Raw genomic sequence first — 23,453 nt, forward strand, 5'->3', positions numbered from 1 at the left:
AAGTTATTAATATTATTATTATTATTTGTTTGTATTTATTGATTTAGTGACGTTTGTCAGTTTACAAAATGTTGCAAAATTATAAAACAGAGGTCCTAACAGGCAACACTGCATAGTATTAAGGCTTTTTTTTTCTCAAATTTATCTTGACGTTAGTTTAGTCGAAATGACTACCCAGAACCACCCACTTTATTTAAAGTTTTGCCTCCTGCCATCAGGCAGAAAGTATACTTATACTAGACAGGCAAGGTCCAATAGATATTTGTATTCATTTGTTCCAACTGCAGTTGGCTTACTAAACAAGCGTTACGTTTTTTTTTCTCCATGAGTAATTGTATTGTTTACTGTTATTTTTTGTTGTTGTTGAGTGTGACTTGTTGCTGTCAACTGTCGGCTATTGCTGTAAACCTAATTACCCTTCGGGGACGATAAAGATATTTTAATCTAATCTAAAAGACTTTTTCTAAAGTGGCTTACAAAAGATGAATAAAGCAGTTTATCAAAGAAACAGCAAGATACTTTTTTACCAGTAAAAGATCTGTTGGTCTCAGCAGAGGTTTAGAGCAGGATTATTTAAAAGACTTCTTGAAAATAGTTTACTATAATCTTGTTTTGTATTCATAGGGGCAATAGGCCTGTCTACAATCTATTTTTTTGTTGTAAGATATATCGCACCAAAATATATAGTGCTAAACGATATTATTGTCATTTTAAGACCATTTCATGCCACTCATTATATAGAGAATGACAATATAATATTACAATGCATGTACACTATTCCAAAGAACACAGTATTTTACTCTTTAAGAATATTTAATTTATTATTGTCATTTTATCAATTTAATAAATAGGCACTGGAATCTAAATGTGAAAACGCGTATCCTAAACAAATAAATAATAATAAATGTTAACAATAAAGTGCAAAGTAAAAGTAACAGAACCAATTGAGCATTGAGTCAATGTATTGTTCCTGAGCATGTCCATCTCTTTATGACCACAGTGTACCCATCTTCTGATGGCTACTTAAAGCGGGATAACGTGCCATATCATAAAACGCAAATCATCTCAGACTAGTTTTTTGAATATGGCAATGAGTTCACTGCACTCAAATGGCCTTTACAGTCACCAGATCTCATTCCAATAGAGCACCTTTGGGATGTGGTGGAACGGGTGATTCACATCATGAATGTGCAGCCGACAAATCTGCAGCAACTGCATGATGCTATCATGTCAAAATCTCTATGGACTATTTCAAGTACCATGTTTAATCCATGCCATGAAGGATTATGGTGGTTCTGAAGGCAAAAGTGGGTCTAACCCAGTACTAAAAGGTGTACCTAATAAAGTGGCCGATGAGTGTTGCATCATCGAAAATGATTGAAGTCATCTACATATGTTGTGCGATAAGTTGATATATTGATTATTGTGACAGACCCAAGGAGCAAACATTATTTCAGTCTTTTACCTGCTATGAATTCAAGTTTCTCATGATTTTATGGTTTTGCTAAATGTGCACCATCAACCCACAATGTCTTTTTAACAAGTTAAGTTGAACTCGTTCACAAGCTTTATGTGCTTATCCTGGCAGAGCCCTCATTTGTTTTGTTTTGCACTTTGACATATAATAACAGTAGTCAACATTTAGCATGCGTACACGTTCAGTAAAATGACCGAAAAGGTGAATAATAAAATGTCCAGAAGGAATAAAACAAAGCCAACTGAGTATGATTCTGAAGGCCAGACAGCATTACAGCTTGAGCTCTGGAAGTGTTTTTGGCCTGCGTTTGACTGAAGGTATTATTGCCCTCATAACTGACTGACATGTAACAGAATCAGACCCTATCCAAACACATAGATGGATTTTAGACCTGGCCGCATACCATGTGGTCCCGCTGTTCAAACCTAACTCAAGGCATGTGGTTCTCAATGCTGACCCGTGGAATGTGAGCTCCGCATTTTCGCTCTTATACATTTGGCAGAGTGTTCACTTCTCCTGCAGTAAGGTAGTTTAGAGTAAAGCCGTCTGATTAGTCGGCCTTAGAATCTGCCAAACACTCTGTCAGTTAACTGAACACCCCACGTCTCTCCTGGATTAGCTCTTTTAATGCGTGTACCTTGTACTAACCCACTCACCCACACATGCCAGAATTCCACCTTTATTTATTGTGGAACGTTTCTCAGATCTCACTCCCCCCTTACATAAATTATTTCACTCAGTCCATCAATTCTCCACCTCCAGTTCAGAGCCGTACAAAGCCAAGGGAGAGAAAAGGAAAACAGAGGCCAAACCAATAAAAGCTGCCTAAAGGGAGAGCCGGCCTCACCTCATCTATTAGTATACACAAATCCGCACTGTTATTTCAGCCTTCGCAAACGCCATATGTGCTGCCATGAGATTGACACTGTTTTTATTCCAGTCAATACAATGCTCTTTGAGTTTCACTTCTTGCCAGTTCAAGATGGAGTTCAGACTTTATCGTTTAGTAGAAGTAGAAATGCTGCACTTCAAAGTGAACATTCATGTCCTTTCAGTGGCTGATGGAGCTGCTTTAATTTCACTGTAAAACTCTATTCTGGTTGGGTTATTCTGACGATCATCTGTCAGTTTCTAGTTCATAAGTCTAAGACATTTTCCCTCTAGGAAATTAGATTTTTGCAACCCAGGCTCATTCTGAAAGCATATCTCTTTATATATTTCTGGAGTTGCTAAATACATCCTAGGAGGTATGTGTTTTTTTGCAAATAAAATAAAAATTTTCACAAATCCACGAGAGGACACTGTGTCCGCTTTTTGAAATCTTAAATTTCTCTCACAAGTGCCATTTGCACCTGCTGTTCTAACATAAACTAACTAGAGGCCATTGCTGACTGACTGTTTGACTAATTGACTGACCGACTAAATGACATTGTTGACTGACCGACTAATCGACTGACCCACCCTCCTCCTTCCCTAAATCCAACCAATTTTATCGATTGACCCGTGAAGAGAATCAGCTGCATTATTAGAAAGTTCACTCAAAAAAGGCTGCTTATTCAAACTACTTATCAAAATTTAGCTGGAACAACACAATTCTTGAGGGGTTTTTTTTACAGGAAAGCTTAAGTGTTTTATTCACTTCAAGTTCAATTCATTCCGTCATGCAGCACGAATTCATTGTGTAGAACCCAGCATTTTTTACACACTGTAAAACCCAATAAGTGAAGGTAACTCGAACCATTTGAGGAAACCATTTGCAACAACCCATTTAAGTTCAAAAACTAATCCTAATGAGTGCTGTGAACTTATCCATTTGAGTAAACGAAGCAATTTGAGCACAGCAAAACCCGATAAATGAACTCAAACCAACTGAGTACTGTAAAACCCAATAAGTTAAGGAAACTCAAAATTAAAAAAAAACTAATCTATATGAGAACTGTGAGCTTACTCCATTTAAGTTAAATTTATGAGATATTTAATTAACTCATTACCTTTAACACTGACTTCAAAACTCTGAGTAGAATTAACTTTCAGTCATTTTTGAGTTAACTACACATTTCATTTGATAAACTTGGCTGTTTTTTTTTGTGAGGGCATGAGATATTTATATAGAATAGAATGTTTATGAAAAGGTGCAGTTTTTGTAAATTATTGCATATTTTGAATTAGTAAGTGTGGCTAGCTGTAACTATGTTGCTAAAATACATCATTTGGGAAAAAAGGGGCTTATAATTCTGACTTCTACTGTGCATCTTCTGGCAAAATATTAGCTAATTCATGTAAATGAATACAAAAAAAACCACAACTCTAACTTTATTCTTAAACATAGGGATTACTGCAAAGTGCAGCATCATATTTGCACCATAAATGTCATTTCTTTTAGTTTTCAATTGCTAGTTATTGAGGCATAATAGCTGTTTGGTTTATTTTGTAGCATTTTGAGCCACATCAAAACGCACTTTCATAGACTGGAAATGGATTTTCTCTCTTGCTTACTCTGTTCTCAGGAAATTGTATGTAATTTACAATCATCAGGGAGCCAATGTCAATATACGGGCCCGGGCCTTTTAGAAGAGGTGGGATGTCTGCTATTATGACATTTGAAATTTCTTTAATAAAAATTTACCATAATATTGTTGGAGTTTTTTTCTTGTTGCTGGAAGGTTGCTTTCTACATTTTTCTCTGAAATTAAGGAATTACTTTTTCCCAAGAGGTTGAGAATAAAGATACCAATCAAAAAATGTGTACTGATATGTTTTGTTGAACACAAATAAGGCCAAAATGTATGTTTGGGGTTTGTTTTTCTGAGATTGGTAACATGGTAGACACTATGATGGTCTGGATGTGTTTTTGTAATTACAGATGTTCAGTAATTCACATTAGAGTTGAACAATACACTACATGGCAATAGTCTTGTTGTCAATCCCAGTTGTAAGAGCAACAAATAATAACTTGAATTCTAGTTGATCATTTACAAAAGGTTGATTTTTCAGATGAATCATCGGTTGAACTGTATCCCAATCATCATAAGTACTACAGAAGACCGATTGGAATCTGCATGGACCCAAGATTCTCACAGAAATCAAGTTTGGTGAAGGAAAAATCATGGTTTGGGGCTACATTTAGTATGGGAGCATGCGAGAGATCTGCAGAGTGGATGGAAACATTAACAGCCTGAAATATCAAGACATTTGTGCTGCCCATTACTTTACAAACCACAGGAGAAGGCAAATTCTTCAGCAAGATATCACTCCTTCTCATACTTCAGCCTCCACATCAAAATTTATAAAAGCAAAGAAGTTCAAGACGCTGCAGAATTGGCCAGCCCAGTCACCATAAATGAACATTATTTAACATGTCTGTGGTGAGATGGAAGAGGCATTAAAGATGAATCCAAAGAATCTTGATGAACTCTGCTCATGCTAAAACGCTTTCTTTGCCTTTCTAGATTACTTTATTATTACGTTTTTTGAGTTATTGCAGAAATGCATGGATACAGTTGTCCAAGTTAAGTCATCTTTACACAATATTAATTCTTTTTTCACTGCACCATGACTTTATATTCTATACCGTATATAATTAGTTAGACCATACTGCCCTAATTAAATAATTAAAAATCAAGTCATGATCATGTTTTATTTTGGTAAAATAAGCGTAATCTAGAGGCGTTTGCCTTTCATATAAGTCACTTCTGATACCAAATGATCAACTAGATGTCAAGTGAATATTTGTTGTTCCTAAACATTGGATAAACGACAAGACTTTTGTTAGGTAGTGTGTAATGGTTTAAGCATTGATAACGCAATGTGTGTATCCACAAAAGTCACATCGCATGATTAAATTGTTTAATAAATGTTAATTTTACATTATTATGTGTACAATGACAACTATGTTGTTTTACATTTAATTACTACATTTTTTATTTTAATTTAATGCTGTTAGATTCCACAGAATACTTTTCTTATTGCTCTGTCATATTTATATATGATTGTAATATATTATATTTTACAAATATGTAAAAAGTAATTAACATTTATAGTACATAATATATTAAGTATTTGTGCATATTAAGAAGTTCTTCTAACATGCGATATGAATGACCTGTATGGCTTTATTCTTCAAGCAAGAATGACTTTGGCTGCATCTTTCTGCTGTACTACACACATGTTGGCAGTGGTAGCAAAAGCATGATCAAGTTGACCTGTACCAAACAGTACTGTACTCTGCTGAACTAAACCATACCGTACCGCTCAGTGGAAATAAGGCATAAATGAAACATGCATGTTATAAAAATATATAAATATAAACAGTGAAGCAGAGACGTTATACTCAGTGCAGCTTTGTCAATGCAATTCTCACATTAGCCCATCAAAATGATCTAATCACTTTCTCGTGTATTTTACAGATGTTCACATGTACTTAAATTGAGCGGTAATAAATTTCACACTCAAACCTTTATTGCCTTAAGGGTCTCCGAAGAATTATGATGTAATGCAAGACTAAAAACTCTTATTTGGGATTTTATCACGGCCCTCGCTGCGTGCACCTCACCCCCCACTGCGTCTCGTGTGAATGTGTGAGTAATTTATGATGCCCGGTCTTTAAAAACATTCCTCACTATAAATGAACGGCTAGATTTCAGCACGGTAATAATGGACCATCAGCATATCATTTATCGGAATATGAAATATGCAACAAGTTTGCATTTGTTTTGCTTCCATTTGTCACCGCTGACACATCGTGGCGCTTGGAGCTCTTGAATATATTAACAAACCAAAATGTTGGGAATAATGGCAATGCGTTTTTAATGCTCGACTCCTCAGGCAAACGCAGTATTGAGTGCACGGTGATGAATTAGGAGAAACAAGATGATAAAACAGTATTGTTACGATTCTGCTGGCAATTGTGATATGCAAGTTGGATAGCGAATCATTTCAGCAAGCACATAAAAACAAATGAGGCTATTAAGTTTCTCTTTATTAGTTTCCTCCTAAATGCTGAAATTTTAAAGCCGCACACAATATTTGTAGATTACACAACAGGTCAAAGCCTTGTTTTCTCCATGTTTGCACTTCAAACGCCCGCTTCTAAAAGCCTCTTGTGAAAATCAAATTAACATTCATCAAAGTTTTCCTTGCAGTTCAGAACCATTGACTTTTAAATGTCTCTAATCAAGCTTATAAACGCTGCCGTTTTGGTGGCCTCATTAGACAACCTGACCTCTGTGATGTCAGACATTTGCTTCAGGACAGAAAGAACTCATCAGGCTTTATTTATTTCATCATTTAGGAAGCGGATGCTTTCGCGGCCCCCTCTTTGCATAATTTGCTGGTAACATTATTAGCTCACATTATGTGCATAATCATTTTCTTTTGGTCCAATGAGGCATCTGGCATGGCCATGACATTCACAAGGGTTTGCTCGTGGGCTAACTTGCTTGATTATGCGTAACATGTTTAAGTGTAGATGTGGATTAACAAATATGACTTCACTTCATCACTATTACAGATTCCTATTCAAGTTAGTATTTAAACAGCAGCAGTTTTAGATGTTTGTTACAGAAGGCACCCAGCAAAAATTTTGTGTTTAATAGACATCTAAACATAGACAACTTGGCTAAAACAAGGCTAAACTTGAGATGTCAGAGAAAATCTAATAGACATCTAAGAATAACCCAAAACTAGACTCAAATAGACAGATTAGACAGACTTTATATGCGATTACTTTCTGTTTATTTGATGACTAGTTTTGGCCTATTCTATTAGATTTTCACTGACAGCCCAAATTTAGCCTTTTTTCAGCCAAGATGACTATTGAGACGTCTATTAGACATCTATTAGACATCTATTAAAAACCATAAGACCCAGAAACTAAAGTTAGTTTTTTGAAGGGCATCTTGGTTTGCTTAACCACACTACAAGAAGCTTGAACAGAAGCTATCAGCTAGGAGACTTGGGGTTTCCTTTATTGTGAAAGACTTATGGAAAGCAGTTTGTGTTAGTCGTCTTTAAGCAAAAAAAAAAAGAAAAGAAAATAGAAAATTGATTGTGTCAACATGCACAGGGGATGCACAATATTTCATTTCTGCATTAATATCGCAATGTGTGCGCCGGCAATAGTCACATTGCTGGATCTGCCATGTCAAGTATGGATTATTGTTGACCAGGAGCTTGTAGATTCATGGCAATATTGTGGAATTAAAGTTTATTAACTGCATTTGTTTGGGAGGTTTTCTGTTAAACATGCACTTGTATAAGGTGATTCGTTGACTTTACTCAAAAAAAAGGGAGTAAACTCTTTGCCTTTTAATTATTAAGCAAACAAACTATGTGCGTATTTATAAAAGTTAAGGGATAATGGGTTTACTGATTTTTTTAATGTAAAATCAACATATTGCTTTTAAAGCAACGGGGTTTATTCCCTTTTTTTAAGTAAAGTAACTAATCGCTTTTTACAGTGTATCAAGTGAGTTTAAAGCATTCAGGCGCAAGAAATAATACCATTTGTAGCTTTAACTAGACTAATTAAATGACATTTTTATAGTGTCATTTTGGGGGCAGCGCAGTGGGTAGCACTGTTACTTTACAGTAAGAGGGATGCTGGTTTGAGCCTCAGCTGGGTCAGTTGGCTTTTCTGTGTGCAGTTTACATGTTCTCCCTGTGTTTGTGTGGGTTTCCTGTGGGTATGGTCTCCCCGACAAGTCCGTGCTATAGGTGAATTGTGTAAGCTAAAATGTGAGAGTGTATGAGTGTTTCCCAGTGATGGGTTGCAATTGGAAGGGCATCCGCTGCATAAAATATATGCAATCTAAAATGGTGAATTCTTTTCAAATAGAGCTTTTCATTTCATCCTATTTCATTGAGATTTCATTTAAAGACTTTCAGCCCCGATTGCCCTCCAGAAAGGTCTTTCTAGTTGAAAATGTAATGCGTATATAAATTCTCCTCCCTTTCACGCCTGTCATAGAAAATTTATGTTTGGAATTTGCAATTTAAATAAACTATATATCTCACATAGTACAGCGAGGAGTCTTTATTAAAATATATTATGGATTTCTTAATAAAGCTTCAATAAGGCAGATCTCTTGAATGCATCTGACTTTAAGTTATATTTCTATATACAAATAAATTTCCCTTAAGTCATGTACTCGTTCTCTTCTCTGCACATCCTTAGCTCCACTATTCTGGAATGTGAGGAGCGAAGAATGTTTTTAGGCTTTATTTATGAGTGCTTTTGTTATATTTTGGAAAAAAGTGATGCAACAGCCTCAGCGTCTCATTGATGTAGGCTGTATTTCCAGCCTTAAGCTTTTGTTCAAAAGTAAATGTCACGAGACAAGGCAACACGCAGGGTGAAACTGTATTTTTAATAACATGCGTAGATGAAAGCAAAAATCATTTCAATGCAAGGAATGCATGAAAAAAATATTTACACATTCAAAATGCAAGCCATTTATGATGTCACACATATCTGGACACGCATCATTCCAGATGCCCTTGTTCCCGTCTGATCCACTGCCCTGCAAACATAGCTTTACCGCTAGATTTGCTTTTTATATAGCCGACGTCATCCAGAAATGAAAGATGATAATTTTCAGCAGGCTGCAGTGGTACGATAGCTGTGGTCCATGTGTACTCCCACACTCAGCTTCAGTACAGCACACCACAAGAATTCATTTGATCTGGTGCTCCACTAAGGGAGTCTGATCGGCTGCTTTGGGATTTGGGGCTTGGATCATAGCCAGTTCTGGCAGAATTCTTGAGTTTGTTGGTTAAAAGGAACAAAAAAAAAAAAAAAGAAATCATGAACAAAAATCTCAACAAATCAGGAAATTGTATTTAATGAGCAATGAACTCATGATCTTATTAACTTTTGTATGTTCTCTGAAGGTTGAGGAGCAACAGGGTTGTCAAAACCTTAAAAATAAAGGTCCCACTAAAGGGGTTATTGTGGTGACGCCTTTGAAAAAGCTTTTTTATTTTCCAAACACTCTGTCAGTGAACAGATCTTGCCTTTATTACTACTATTATAAAGCTTTTTCATTTTGGTTTGGAGGTCTTGTACAAAAGCTTTACATCTTTCAGGTTCAGTAGAGTGTCTGAAGAGTCCTGCTTCTCTAAGTCCCTCCTTTGTGAGACCATGCTCTTCTCTGATTGGTCAGATGAAGCCAAGTCTGTTTGTAATTGGTGTCTTGCTTACAGTGCATTCATTCATTCATTTTTTAGGCTTAGTACCTTTAATAATCAGGGGTCAACATAGCGGAATGAACCACCAACTTATCCAGCATATGTTTTACGCAGTGGATGCCGTTCCTGCTGCAACTCATTGCTGGGAAACACCCATACACTCTCATTCTCATGCAAACTCCACCCAGAAATGCCATCTCACCCACCCGAGGCTCAAACTCAATCATGCTACCCACTGCACCTCCGTGATTCTTTCTTCTGTTGAACACACAAGGCATTTTGAAAAATGTAACTAGGAAACCTGTAGCCATTGACTTCTATTGTATTTTTCCTACTATGGGTGTCAGTGGTTACTGGTGTCCAACTTTCTTCAAAATATCACCTTTCAACAAAGAACATCCGAAAGATTTGACAGAGTCTTTAGAAAAAATGATGTCAGATGAACTACCCCTTTAATGGTTGTGTAAATGACATAATTTAGTTTCTTTTATGATTTTGGCTCCCATGGGGAGCACATTGAGAAGTTCATGCCATTTTTTCATTCCTCTACTAGAGTGCTTCCAGTCTAACCTTCAAATAATGTAATGTTACATGACTGTTGGACGTGTACTGAAAAAAAAAAGATCAAAGAGCATGTTCACAGAAGAAGTGAGCAAGAAGTTGAGTGTGAAAGAACATGCTCACGGGCAGTCAATGAATACCATAGGTTGGAATTATGTAAATCTTTTAGTAGTATGTGTTTGTGCGGGCAACACATCTACTGAAGACTAATCTCAGGCAGTTGAACCTAAATCAGTTTGTTTTGGGGGAGACAATCATGCCATTTATCAAGCACTTTAATCTTTAAAAGTTTAACATTCACAAACAGCTATATTACATGGAAGGAATTAATGAAAAAAAATTTAATGCTACACCTTAAAAAAACATTTTAATACAAGAAATGTTTTAAAAATTTAAAAAGACTGTGGAATGAAAAATTTTCATGGATTTTGAGGGGGTTCTTCAGGCGAATATAGATGAAAATACTGAACCACTGAACGATTGTTTAAGGAGTATATATATATATATATATATATATATATATATATATATATATATATATATATATATATATATATATATATATATATATATATTGTGTGTGTGGGGGGGGGGCATTAGCGTGACACAACAGGTTACCATTATGATTTAATCTGTTCACTCATGAATTTCTTCTATGGTTGATTTTCAGGGAACTCTGTGGTTAGCTGCAGTGTTTTTTATAAACATGCTGGCATATAATAAGACGATGGTTAAGTTTGACTACCATGTAATCATTCAGACTAGCTGGACCACACAGTCTGAAAGATAACCACGAGTTTACTGTATTGTGTGTCTTACAGTGGCCTAAAGTAACCACTAGATGGAGACATTAATACAGACATCAACATTTTGCTCTATTTCTTTACTACATTCATTCATTCATTTTCTTTTTGGCTTAGTCACACACGTACACTACGGACAATTTAGCTTACTCAATTCACCTGTACCGCATGTTTTTGGACTTGTGGGGGAAACCCAAGCACCCGTAGGAAACCCACGCCAACAAAGGGAGAACATGCAAACTCCACACAGAAAAGCCAACTGGCCCAGCCGAGGCTCGAACCAGTATACTTCTTGCTGTGAGGCAACAGTGTTACCCGCTGCGCCACCTACTATACTACCTTACTATATTTTCTATAAAGTTATTATTTATGTAGCATTGTGTGAATTAACATTATGCTTTTATGTTGTTTGACTGTTTATTACAATATTTTAGTGTGACACAGCACAACTCATATTTTTTGGGAAACATGTTTATGTTTTTATTTTATAATTATTCCATAAACCACAGCTGCTTTTTGTCTGTAAAAAGCACATTTATTGTGTATGTATGTACAGTATAAATTACCTGCAGTAATCTTTAGTAAGCTTTAAAGTAGCATGTAGCAGATGCAATGTGTTTTAAAGTACCACGAGAGGGCGCCCAAAGTACATCTTTATATGATATGGGGTGCCCAAACTTTTTTCTTATTAAGGGCCAAAAACTATCATTTACAACATTTAATTGAAACATTTAATCTGAGTTGTTGTTGTTTTTTTTTTTTTTTTTTTTTTTGTAGCTCAGCAATACAATACAAAAAAAGGTTACATCAAATTAGAAACAACGATTTCTGTGTTAAAGGCATTTGCCACCATCTCTATCATTCTCACTTTCTTCTCAGATGGGATGGTGGGCCAAATCAAAGGTTACAATGGGCCAACTTTTGCCCGCGGGCACTACTTTGGGCATCTCTGATACAGATCAATAGAATTTTTTGCTTTATAATAGTAGTAGTAGTAGTAGTAGTAGTAGAAGTGGTGGTGATAATAACAAAATGGAGTTTGTTATTGTTATTTATTTATTAAATAAATGCAAAAATAATAAATCTAATAAATCACCCATCAAATCTGATTTAAAATGCACGTGTTGATTTAAATATGCATTTTATTTTAATTGTTCAAACACAGGCAAATAACTGCATTCTACAGAAACACCACTAGATGAAGCACACTTTTTGCGTTTCTAATTAAAGAAGATCTGACAAGCTTCTCAAATGTGCTCTGGATTAATTATCATGGCCCTCTTTGGACTTTTTCCTAAAATAGTGCTTATAACGTTCTCATATGCCCTCTCCAAAACAAAGCATTACAAATGTGCTGCAGGCATTTCACTAAAGTATTTTTAAACTTGTTTGCACATTCCTGAAGTTCTGCTTATATTACAAAGAACTCTTTTAAACCTAAATCCGTTCCTCTACTAAGAACATCAAAACTAAAGTCCTCTCAACTGCACCCACTTTTGCATTGCACAAGTCTTCCTTTGAAGGGAAATACACTCATAAATACCCCAAAGCTAAATATGAAGCCGAATCCTTAATGGTTGTTTAAGCCGTGATAAAAGCTACTGGTGATTTCCAGACAATAGCAGAGGATCCTCTGCCCATATGGCTGCCCTGTGGGACTCTTTTGTTGAGTGATGGATATACTCACTTTAAAAGTTTTTTTTTAAAGACCACAACACCTTCCCCTTTTTCCTCCCCGCCTCCCTTCACTGCCACGAGATGCTCGTATCTCTAAAGTGTGCCTTTCGTTTGAACACAAATCCTCAATGCCCCTTGTCCTCTACATTACCCCCACCGGTTCCAGACTTTGTGTTTATGAAAGGAGGGCATCTCAAATGTCCTGTGCAGGCGCAGCAGCTGCCACTGCGACCACGCCATCCTTTTAGAAGTTCCACAAAGGGAGGGCAGCTTTTTCTCTCCTTTTTTCCCTTTTGACAAGAGGCTCTGTGCACTTTTGTGTTGAACCCCCTCCTCCTCCTACTTTGTGGCTTTGAGTTTAGGAGGCTGCAGCTTTTGTGTGCTCCAGGACGGGGGGAGAGGCTCTGCACCTCCTCCTTTCAACCATCTGATACGGCTCTTCTGCAACCCTCGGGGCCCCAGCGGAGCCCGACAACACACAGCACAGCTGGCCACTGCAGACAAACTCTCTGACCCAAACCCCTGCCATACACACATGCACGTACACACACAAAATTAAAAAAAACCTAACCAACCCTTCAAGTGTGACCAAAAGGGTGGCGAGCCTCCAGCGGTCTTCAAGAGCCATAACAATGTCTGGCTGATAGAGCTGCAGTTTGTCAACAGTCGCAGGCCCTTGATCTGATGCTGATATGAGGCTGACATCTCTGTAATGACACAATGGGCTGCGTACACTTGCAAACACGCTTTCTTATCAGAGCAAGTGGAGACAGAGACAGATATGTAATTAGCAATCAGCACCTGTTTATGGGACGGTTTTATCTAAATCTGTCATTCCACACATTTTCTTTCATCTGTGGAACATGAAGGAAGATGTTTTGAAGACGGTGTTATGTTGATGATGCAAGAAAAGTGAATGAAGTGCAAAACCATTCTGGAGCCTGTAGATTTAGATGGGGTAGATATATTAGATTAAGAGTGTTTTCACACCTATGATTCAGTTCATTTGATCTATATTAAGGACAATCAATGATATATGTAGATTTCTGTGGTTTTGTATTCTTTTCACACCACACTAGTTGCTCTGATCTGAATCAGTTGAAACCATAGGTTGAAACAAACCAAAAGGCAGTCATGTGACAACATTCTCATCACTTGTTGGCTAGATATGTCACCAAACGTATTTCCTAAGCTTTTTTTAATTGGTCAGAATTAACATGCACAAATATTCTTATAAATTTCCAAAAGTAAATATGGAGAGGAAGAAAATCCAGCACACAGTGGTACAGTACTGTACGCTACAGGTCGGTACAGGTCATCTTTGTGAGGCTTGTGTTTCCACTGCCAAAAGAGTACCAATGTGAGCATGGTGTACGACAGAAAGTTTCGGTCAATGTCATTCTCGCTCGAGGAAATGTCAAAGGAAAACTGTACGGGTCGTTTATATATAATATGAGAAGCACTTCTTACAAAACAGAGGTTTTTACACATAAATACTTGTGTATGCTGTGTATAAATGCTCATTACTAACTTTTCTATGAACATGATTTGATTATAACTGCAGATCAATGAAAAAATTGCCTTTTGTAATGTCTGCAATTATAAATTACAATTAACAATATAAATGCAACATTTATGAACACAAACAGCCCCTTACAGTCTCCGATATGTTTCCAATTACAGAAAAAACAACACACAACATACATTTAGGCCATATTTGGCTTCAAAAACTCGCAACATATATCCCACAGTAAACTCTCATCTGTTTTTATCTTTAATCTTCACCAGCACATGAAACCCTTTTGTTTAAAAGTCATTCTAAGTGTATAATAGCCCAAAAGGTGATGATAATAGTTAAACAGGACAGTTTGTTCATGTTTTAGGTTGCTGAAAGAATCATTTGTTCAAGAAGTCATCAGCTCCTCAGCTCAAGAAGTTCGTTATTTCAAATATAGATGAGTGGCGAGCTCTCTGGTGAAAGTGAAACTGCTGGCACTTTTAGACAGCCTCGTAAAACAAAAGCAGGACCGAGGCAGATTTTCTTCTTAGTTTTGTAGCTGTTCAACAAGAAAAAAACAAGGTATGTTTGTGCTCAGATCAATCATGGCTCGTTATTATATGTATATATTATTATGGTGTAATGTCTCAGCTGTGGTTTCTTTGTTTTCATTCTTCTGGCTTGTTGCAGGAGCGAGTGACGTATCTCTGTAAACCAATAGCGTCCACTTGCACATCTAGCTTAGCCTTTTGGTACCCTTTTGGCGTGCTAGGTACCCTTTGCAAAGGGTACCCACAATTGGTAGGGTATGGTTTGCTTTTTTGTACCTTGGAAACAGGCCAGTAGTGTCGAGAGATGACTGATGGCTATTCGACACATGTCTGGTGTGTCTGTCCTAAATTGCATTCATATGTCTACAGTTGTATCCATGCAACTGAGAAACATTTCTGTACACATTTTTCACTTATATTCAGCATAGTCACTCAATATTGCTTTTCTGACTTTATTTAATTCCACAAAATACTATTAAAGAAAATAGCAACTACTATAATGCTGATACAGCAAACCGAAAGCTAAGTACTGAAAATCAACAACTACTATAATGCTGATACAGCAAACCGAAAGCTAAGTACTGAAAATCAACAACTACTATAATGCTGATACAACAAACCGAAAGCTAAGTACTAAAAATCAACCACTACTATAATGATGATACAACAAACCGAAAGCTAAGTACTGAAAATCAACAACTACTATAATGCTGATACAACAAACAGAAAGCTAAGTACTGAAAATCAACAACTACTATAATGCTGATACAACAAACCGAAAGCTAAGTACTAAAAATCAACCACTACTATAATGATGATACAACAAACCGAAAGCTAAGTACTGAAAATCAACAACTACTATAATGCTGATACAACAAACAGAAAGCTAAGTACTGAAAATCGAATGCTAGACTTTGATATCTGCATAATTTTTCGCCATATAAATCAAGCCAAGACTGTTGAGTTGGCTGCTAATCAAAGTGAGCTGTGTTGAGCCTAAATCTGCGCGTGTTTGAGCAGGTGATGTGGAGGCCCTGGCGCTCGTGCAGGACTGTCAGTATTAGGCAGGAGCCTCTGACCCTCTGACCCTGTTCATACAGACAGCTGGCTCACATAATGACTGATTAGCATACACTGCAGACTGGAGCCTCCGCTAGCACACACACTGTCATCTGCAGGCCTGCTCTACAGCCTGCCAGAGCAACAAGGCCACACACACCATCACAATCAACTGTCAAAGTAATTTACACTCACAAAAGAAATTATTTACACTCAGAAAGTGTTTTAATAATTGGTCTGCAAGTAACCCTGGATCCAAATTTGAGCTTTAGAAAAAATTGTCTTCCTTTGATTGTATGGCTTGTATCACTACATAATGTAAACAAGATGCAGTCCAATGTGTGGCTATTTAAATTAAAACAGTATGTAACTCCATATATTTTCTGTTAGCATCTACATGTAGACTGTACAGCAATAGCTGTTTATTAACCCATAACTTGTGGTTGGTGTTTTTTATTTATTTTGAAAATATGCATATACTGCATGCATTATCCATGGCCTATGTTCAATCTACTAGATGTTAAACTAGACAAGTCATTTAGTTACTGTTTAACTAAATGACTTGTTTTATAGTTAGTGCTTTGAAACAAGGTGACACGGTGGCTCAGTGGTTGGCACAGTTGCCTCACAGCAAGAAGGTTGCTGGTTTGAGTCCCGGGTGAGTCAGTTGGCATTTCTGTGTGAAGTTTAAAATTATTTTCTATATTGAACAATAACGATATATATTTCAAAATAAGTTGTTAATGCTTCCATATTTATAAAAAGAGTACCACAATAATAACTGAAGCCACAAAAATTAGAGGGTCCACTAAATGACAAATTTATCAGCCGAAAATTGTTCGGTGGCTGAAAATTCAATACATCTCTAATTTTAACGCACTCTTAGAATCCCATTGTTGCATATTTCTGTTGTGTGATTAGCCCTATCTTCCTGTGTTTGCGTGGGTTTCCTCTAGATGCTCTGGTTTTCGCCACAGTCCAATGACATGCGCTATAGGTGAATTGAATAAGCTAAATTGGCTGTAGTGGATGTGTGTGAATGAGGGTGTAGGAATGTTTCCCAGTACTGGGTTGCAACTGGAAGGGCATCCGCTATGTAAAACATACATGTATGCTGGATAAGTTGGTTCATTACACTGTGGTGATCCCTGATGAATAAAGGGACTAAGCCGAAAGAAAATGAGTGAACAGTTTGAATCAATATTGTCTACACTTGTCAAGTAAGGTTTGGTACAAAAAATCAAACAAGGATCTATAATTATATACATCTATAATTGTAATTACTTGAACTATATTACAATAATACTATAATGAACTCATAAAAAGCATATAAAGTATTATATTACTTTAATGTAAAATGTTCAAAAAAAAGTTGTATAGCCATAAAATAGCTCTATTTTGATATGTTGTCGTTATATTTACTAGGCATGGGACAATAACTATTTTCAAGGTATACCACAGTTTGGGAAAAGTCAAGGTTTTAAAATCGCCAGCATTTTTTGCTATATCATTCCTGTGTAAGATTTTATTAGATTTTTATTTTATTTGTTTGTGTTTTAAAGCACCAGTATCTCCAACAGAAATGATATTTAATTGTAAATAAATGAGTGTTTTTGATACTAATGAAGACAGCAAAAGTCTGTGATTTGTTTGAATTATTTAGCCTGACATGTTAACTGCTCCAAAATACTTTAAATGTTTCTTAAAATATAAAATATATATTGGTTCAAAGGGTGGAAAAGTTGTAGTTTTTAACCAGACATTTAAAGAGAATACATTTTTGAACAGTGATAACAATACTGTGATATATTTTTATCCAAGGTTATCATACCGTCTGAATCTTATACCCATGCCTAGTATTTAAAAAAAAATAGTGTTAATTTATAATATATTTATTTCTAATAAACATAAATTGAATTACAATCTTATATATATAATACATTTATATATATATATATATGTGTGTGTGTGTGTGTGTGTGTGTGTGTGTGTGTGTGTGTGTGTGTGTGTGTGTGTGTGTGTGTGTGTGTGTGTGTGTGTGTGTGTGTGTGTGTGTGTGTGTGTGTCATTAGAAGAACAGATGAAGTGATGAACTTTAAAAAATTATGCAAAAAAATAAAAATATGCAAATTAAACAAAGCTATTTAAAGTGTATTGTATCCACACCGTTATATTGTTCTCCAGTGTAGTACAAGCACAACAGTGTTTACAAGCATGCAAAAACACTGTAGCTTATCAAAAATCATGTTGATTTTGTTGACACCACAATCACAACATTCCTACGTTCGCTTGTCCCCTCACCATTTTGCAGCACCCCAGGGTCAATTCTTGATAAGTGGTGTTTGTTGAGACAACAGAAATACCAATGACAGTAACCTGGGCAACAGGAGACCCTCCTCAATTCAGCCATCACCACCATCTGCTGCTCCTGGGGCGTCTCTGCTTCGGGAGGAGGGAACAAAGGCCCACTCAAAACCATTTGATAGGGCCACCGCCATAATGTAATATTATAATAAGGCAGTTAAAGCCCCTTCCAAGCAGGCCAGCTGGGGGGGAGGATGCAGAGCTGTCCTCATACACGTAGACAACATGCTCTTATATCAATCAGTGTCTGGCCGGGACAGCGGACCTCATCTCCGGGACATGTGTAGATTCTCGAACGGGGTCCACTGGTAGAACACGCCTCCACTGGGGGTCTTTGTGAGGCGAGAGGCACATGTCCCAGGGGGGGGAATGGTTGTATTGGGACAGGCTTGTGCCGGGCACAGGGCCGCCCCGTCCCTCTTCCTCTCCTCCCCCTGCTGTAGGCTCCTTCACTCCAGCTCATTATGCAGCGGAGCAGATGGAGAGGCTTTTTGTGGCCTGGTCTCTGGGTAGGTTTTAGGTTTTAGGGCTTGGCTTTATTTGTATTCTGCAGGCACTGGCTGTCTGAAAGAGTACAATGGAGCCCGCCTGCATGCTGACGTATTGTTCTGCTGGGGATTATTTGATTGCTTCTTTACCCTTTTGGTGATTTAAAACAAAGAGTGAGTTGCAGGGGTGATGCAGGTTCAGATGGACTGTGTGGAAAGTCATATGATGCTGCGACAAAAGTTCACTGAGGAGTAATAAATGCAGAGCTTAATGTGATTTAAAACTTATGGGTTCAAAAAATGTTGCTTAAAAGTTTTAGTAGTATTTTATATAACTTTTGCAGTTATGTGTGGTGTCTTAAAGGGCACCTATGGTGAAAAATCTGTTTGGACAGACGTGTGTAGGTATAGTGTATAGACCGTCATATTGGGCTGATATAAACACACCCAGTCCTTTTTTTTAATTTAACAACATAAAAACGGTGGACCAATTGGAGCGGTTTTCAGAGCGACCGCAACTTGACGTAGGAGTGTGATTTCCCCCGCCCACCAATATTGATTGACAGGCGCATCACCATATCCTCAGTTTGTTTCACATCCGCCATTTTCACCATGTGAGTCAAAGCGATGTCACTAAAGAAAAACCCTTGCTCTATTTTTAGATGTAAGGCTCATTGGGCTCAACACAAGATCAACATTCACCACATGATCGCTCTAATCAGAATTATTGATTGTAACTTTAGGTAGATTTGCAAACATGTGTACTTTTCATTGCGTCTACCTTAAACTTCAGCCGTTTGCATTTCTCGTGGTCAAAGAAGCTCCCTGTGATCTTAACTAGGTGCAGCTGGAAAGTGCGAGCGCGTTGCCTAAGGTACTAAGTACCTTAAGGTACTAAGAGGTATACATTTGTACTTTTTAGGTATTAAAGGGCACCTATGATGAAAATAATCTTTTAAAAGCAGTTTGTACATAACTGTCTGTATGTATAGTGTGTCCGCTATCATATTGGAGTGATACCTGACGTAAATTAGGACCCAAATCCCAGTGATTTTGAGGCGCATCGCAACATGTAGGAGTGCGGTTTTCCTCGTCTACTGAATTGATCGACTGGCGCCATGTTTCTGTAATCACATGTATACACATTTCCACCGGAACATTGTTTTGCAAATAAACTGGAAATAAAATATCTGTTCCAACCCTCTGGGATTTTTTTATAAGATTTATTTGTTTAAAACATTTTTTTTAGACAGTAAAATCGATACGCAATTCATAACCACTGTAATCTTCAAGGCTGCATGGTGTCAGTAAATGCTATTGTGTGTGTGTGTGTGTGTGTGTGTGTGTGTGTGTGTGTGTGTGTGTGTGTGTAAACTATACAACAAAAATACATCAAATAAACTTACTTGGTATTTTTGACTAAGGAGCTGTATTTCAGCTTTATCCGAGTCTGTCACTGTGCTGTTTACCTGACGTAACGCATGATGAGAAGCAGACATGCATGTTGGAGCGGTGGGTGGGGAGAAGCAGCTCATTCACATTTAAAGCCACAGGCTACAAAAACAGCTACACTGTATTCAGACACCAAAATGAGCAGATTCTAGAGGCTATAGTAAATTATCTGATGGGTATTTTGAGCTAAACCTTTGCAGACACATTCTGGAGACACTAAAGGCTAATCTTACATCTTGTAAAAGGGGTAAAATGAGTGCCGTTTAATATCTTTAGGTCTTTACACTGGCTCCTAGTTACATTTAGAATATATTTTAAAGTGTTATTACTGATCTATAAATCACTAAATGGCCTAGGACCTCAATACATTACATATATGCTCACTAAACCTAACAGATCACTCAGATCTCTAGGATCAAATAAACTAGAAATTCCAAGAGTTCAGTCAAAGCAGGGTGAATCAGCTTTCAGCTACTACGCACCTCGCTGCTGGAATCTGCTTCCAGAAAGGATCAGATGTGCTCCAACATTAGGCACATTCAAATCAAGACTGAAAACACATTTGTTTAGCTGTGTCTTTACTGAATGAGCACTGTGCTACGTCCGATAGATTGTACTATTATGTTTTTCTCTTCTCTTTCATTCTTTCACATAACACATTTTATCTGTTTTTGTTTTTTTTTATTATTTTATTATTTGTTTTTATTTTTATTATACTTGCTCCTGTTTATGTAAAGCACTTTGAATTGCCACTGTGTATGAAATGTGCTATACAAATAAACTTGCCTAGCCTTTCCCTGCCTAATATGTACATTTAAGGACCTGTTAGGAACAGAATACCTTTTGAAAAGGTACTACTCCAGAGACAGATTTTGTACCTTTATTTCTGAACGTGCAAGTAAAACGCTTTTCAGTACATAATTAATGAAGAGTTTGAAAGCTTGCAATTAATTTTAATTAATGAAAGTCAAAACCTGAACTTATCTTAAAGAATGATAGATAATATCAAAATATATCACATATCGGTCTCAGGGGTGAACTCAAAAAGTGGGAGTTAAGAAGTGAAATTGTGTTTATAATTTTTTCAAATATATTAAATTGGCAGTTTTTATGTGAATCATAGGCTTTATGACCATTTTGTAAACATTGTTTCTGTGATACCTTTTTAAATATCAAAGTAGTAAAGGTCTGTGTGTAACGGGTGCTAAAACAATTTAAAGCTTAAACCATTTTAATATTATGTTATTATTTAACCATATTTGTTAAATATTATATTACTAATATATAAGTGCAATGGCTGCCTATTTTTATTAGATGTCATGGAAATTCAACTTTTAGTTAGTGAAAGTCAGGGAACTTTATATTAAAAGGGGTATGTATGTACAGTATGTATATATGTATTTTTCTTATTCCATGAGATATTTATATATCTGCTATTTTGTTGCATATTTCCATTTTTTCTATAGATACGTTTATTCATTATGAACACATTTTTTAGTTTACTATAAGATTATATGCACTAAACTTCAATCTGAAATACTAAACTTCTTTCCTCTGTTTCTCAACAGTCAGAAGTTTGTGATGGGGGAAGTGTGAGAGGGCCACCAGATGGCACTTTCTTAGCCAATCAGATGCTGTTGTCAGGAAGGTTCGGTCATCTGATCTTCACAAAGGCAAGGAGGAGGAAGTACATCAGGGAATCATATTACAGTAATTGTTGCTGATGTTTGATTAGAAGTTTGTCAGTTTTGTCTTTAATTAGACATCTTTTTATAAGAAGCTACAGCAAAAAAAATACTGTTTTTTCAACTCAATTTTGTTAAAAATATGGATGAAAAATGTTCTATTTTAAATCCAGTGGTAATTGTTGTCCATATATTTGCTAAATTTGTGTTAAACAACCTTTACACTTTTAAAGTGAATAATCACAAAAGCAATGGTGGTTTGTTCATTCATTTAATGGACTCTTTTCACAAGACTAAGATTTTTTTTAAAAACAAGTAAACTATTAAATGCATGGAGGCATGATGACTCATGGTTAGGACTGTTGCCTTACAGCAAGAGGGTCGCTGGTTCGAGTCTGTGTGGAGTGTGCATATTCTCCGGGTGCTCCGGTTTCCCCCACAACCCAAAGACATGCGCTATAGGTAAATTGAACAAACTAAACTGGTAATAGTGTATGAGTGTGTTTGGGAGTCTCCCAGTACTGGATTGCGGCTGGAAGGGCGTCTCACAGCATAAAAACATACTGTATGCTGGAATAGTTGGCAGTTCATTCCGCCTTGGCAAGCTCTGAAATGGAGACTAAGCCGAAGGAAAATGAATGAATGAATTATATGCATTTACGAATGTATTACATCATCTGTCCTTTAAATTACAAAAACACAAATATCGCTTGTGAGAGGCGATGGAAATGCAGGTGTATGGGCAGGACAGTAAATTTGATGTTGGTCTCTCTTTTGGCTGCCGTCATCAGTCTCTCACAATTGTTTTCCTTTTTCTGAAAGTCTTGATAACACCATCATGGAGTTTTTCTTTTACTATTTCAGCAAATAGGAATGTTTAAAAAATTATTTGTTGTTCTCTCACAAGTTGATGACTTCTGCTACTGAGAAACCAGGAAATGTGAAAAGGGTTCATTAAGATGATTACTTCTAACCTGGGGTCTCATTTACAAAACTTTGTGTAGAAACCTTCCTAAAATATTTGTATTTATTTATTGATTAATAGTGATTATATTAAGTTTTAAGGTGTTTCAATTAAGTCTATATGTGTTAAATGAGTTTACTAGAGTTTACTTAGAGCTGTGCACATTGTCTTGTCAAGTTTGTTTTTTATTGACCACAACCTTTGCATTTTCACCATGTTTATAAATGAGACCTTATAACTGATTGGTCACCTAAATTAGTTAAAAAGCTTGAAAATGATTCAGTTACGAATGTTTCTGCCACAATATCCTCTATAACAGTTTTAATCATTGAATAAACAAAGCCTAAAATGTTGAATGTGTTAAAATGCTAGATGTGCATAGGTTCAAAGCCTTGTTGAAAATGAAAAGTTTTCATCAGTGCAATCAAGTTCAGTTGCCAATCCACAACCCTTGTATGCATAAAATATTTTAGTTTATACAGGTATAATTATAATAAAAAACTATTACGTTACTCGGGATCTACTACTCTGCTTTTTTCACAGCACCAGTGTGATGTGACTGTAACTTTAATGTGACTGAACAGCCACCCGTATTGAGGTTTAGCCATCCATATTGTACATCAAAAGACTGACAGAGAGAGATATTAGATGAAAATTTATTCATTCATTTTCTTTTCGGTTTAGTCC

The 23,453-nt window shown here is 36.5% G+C and overlaps 1 long non-coding RNA gene across 3 annotated transcripts in view; it reads left to right on the forward strand.

Moving 5' to 3' along the window:
- Positions 1 to 22,104, forward strand: part of LOC141379854 (uncharacterized) — a 70,881-nt gene extending 48,777 nt beyond the window's left edge. For all 3 annotated transcript variants that reach the window (XR_012396763.1, XR_012396764.1, XR_012396762.1), the window contains one exon: positions 21,686 to 22,104. This is a non-coding gene — a long non-coding RNA (uncharacterized lncRNA). The remainder of the gene's footprint in view (positions 1 to 21,685) is intronic.
- Positions 22,105 to 23,453: the final 1,349 nt, after the last annotated feature.

The sequence above is a fragment of the Danio rerio genome, chromosome 21 (assembly GCF_049306965.1).
Source record: "Danio rerio strain Tuebingen ecotype United States chromosome 21, GRCz12tu, whole genome shotgun sequence".
In the NCBI taxonomy this organism is placed as follows: Eukaryota; Metazoa; Chordata; class Actinopteri; order Cypriniformes; family Danionidae; genus Danio; species Danio rerio.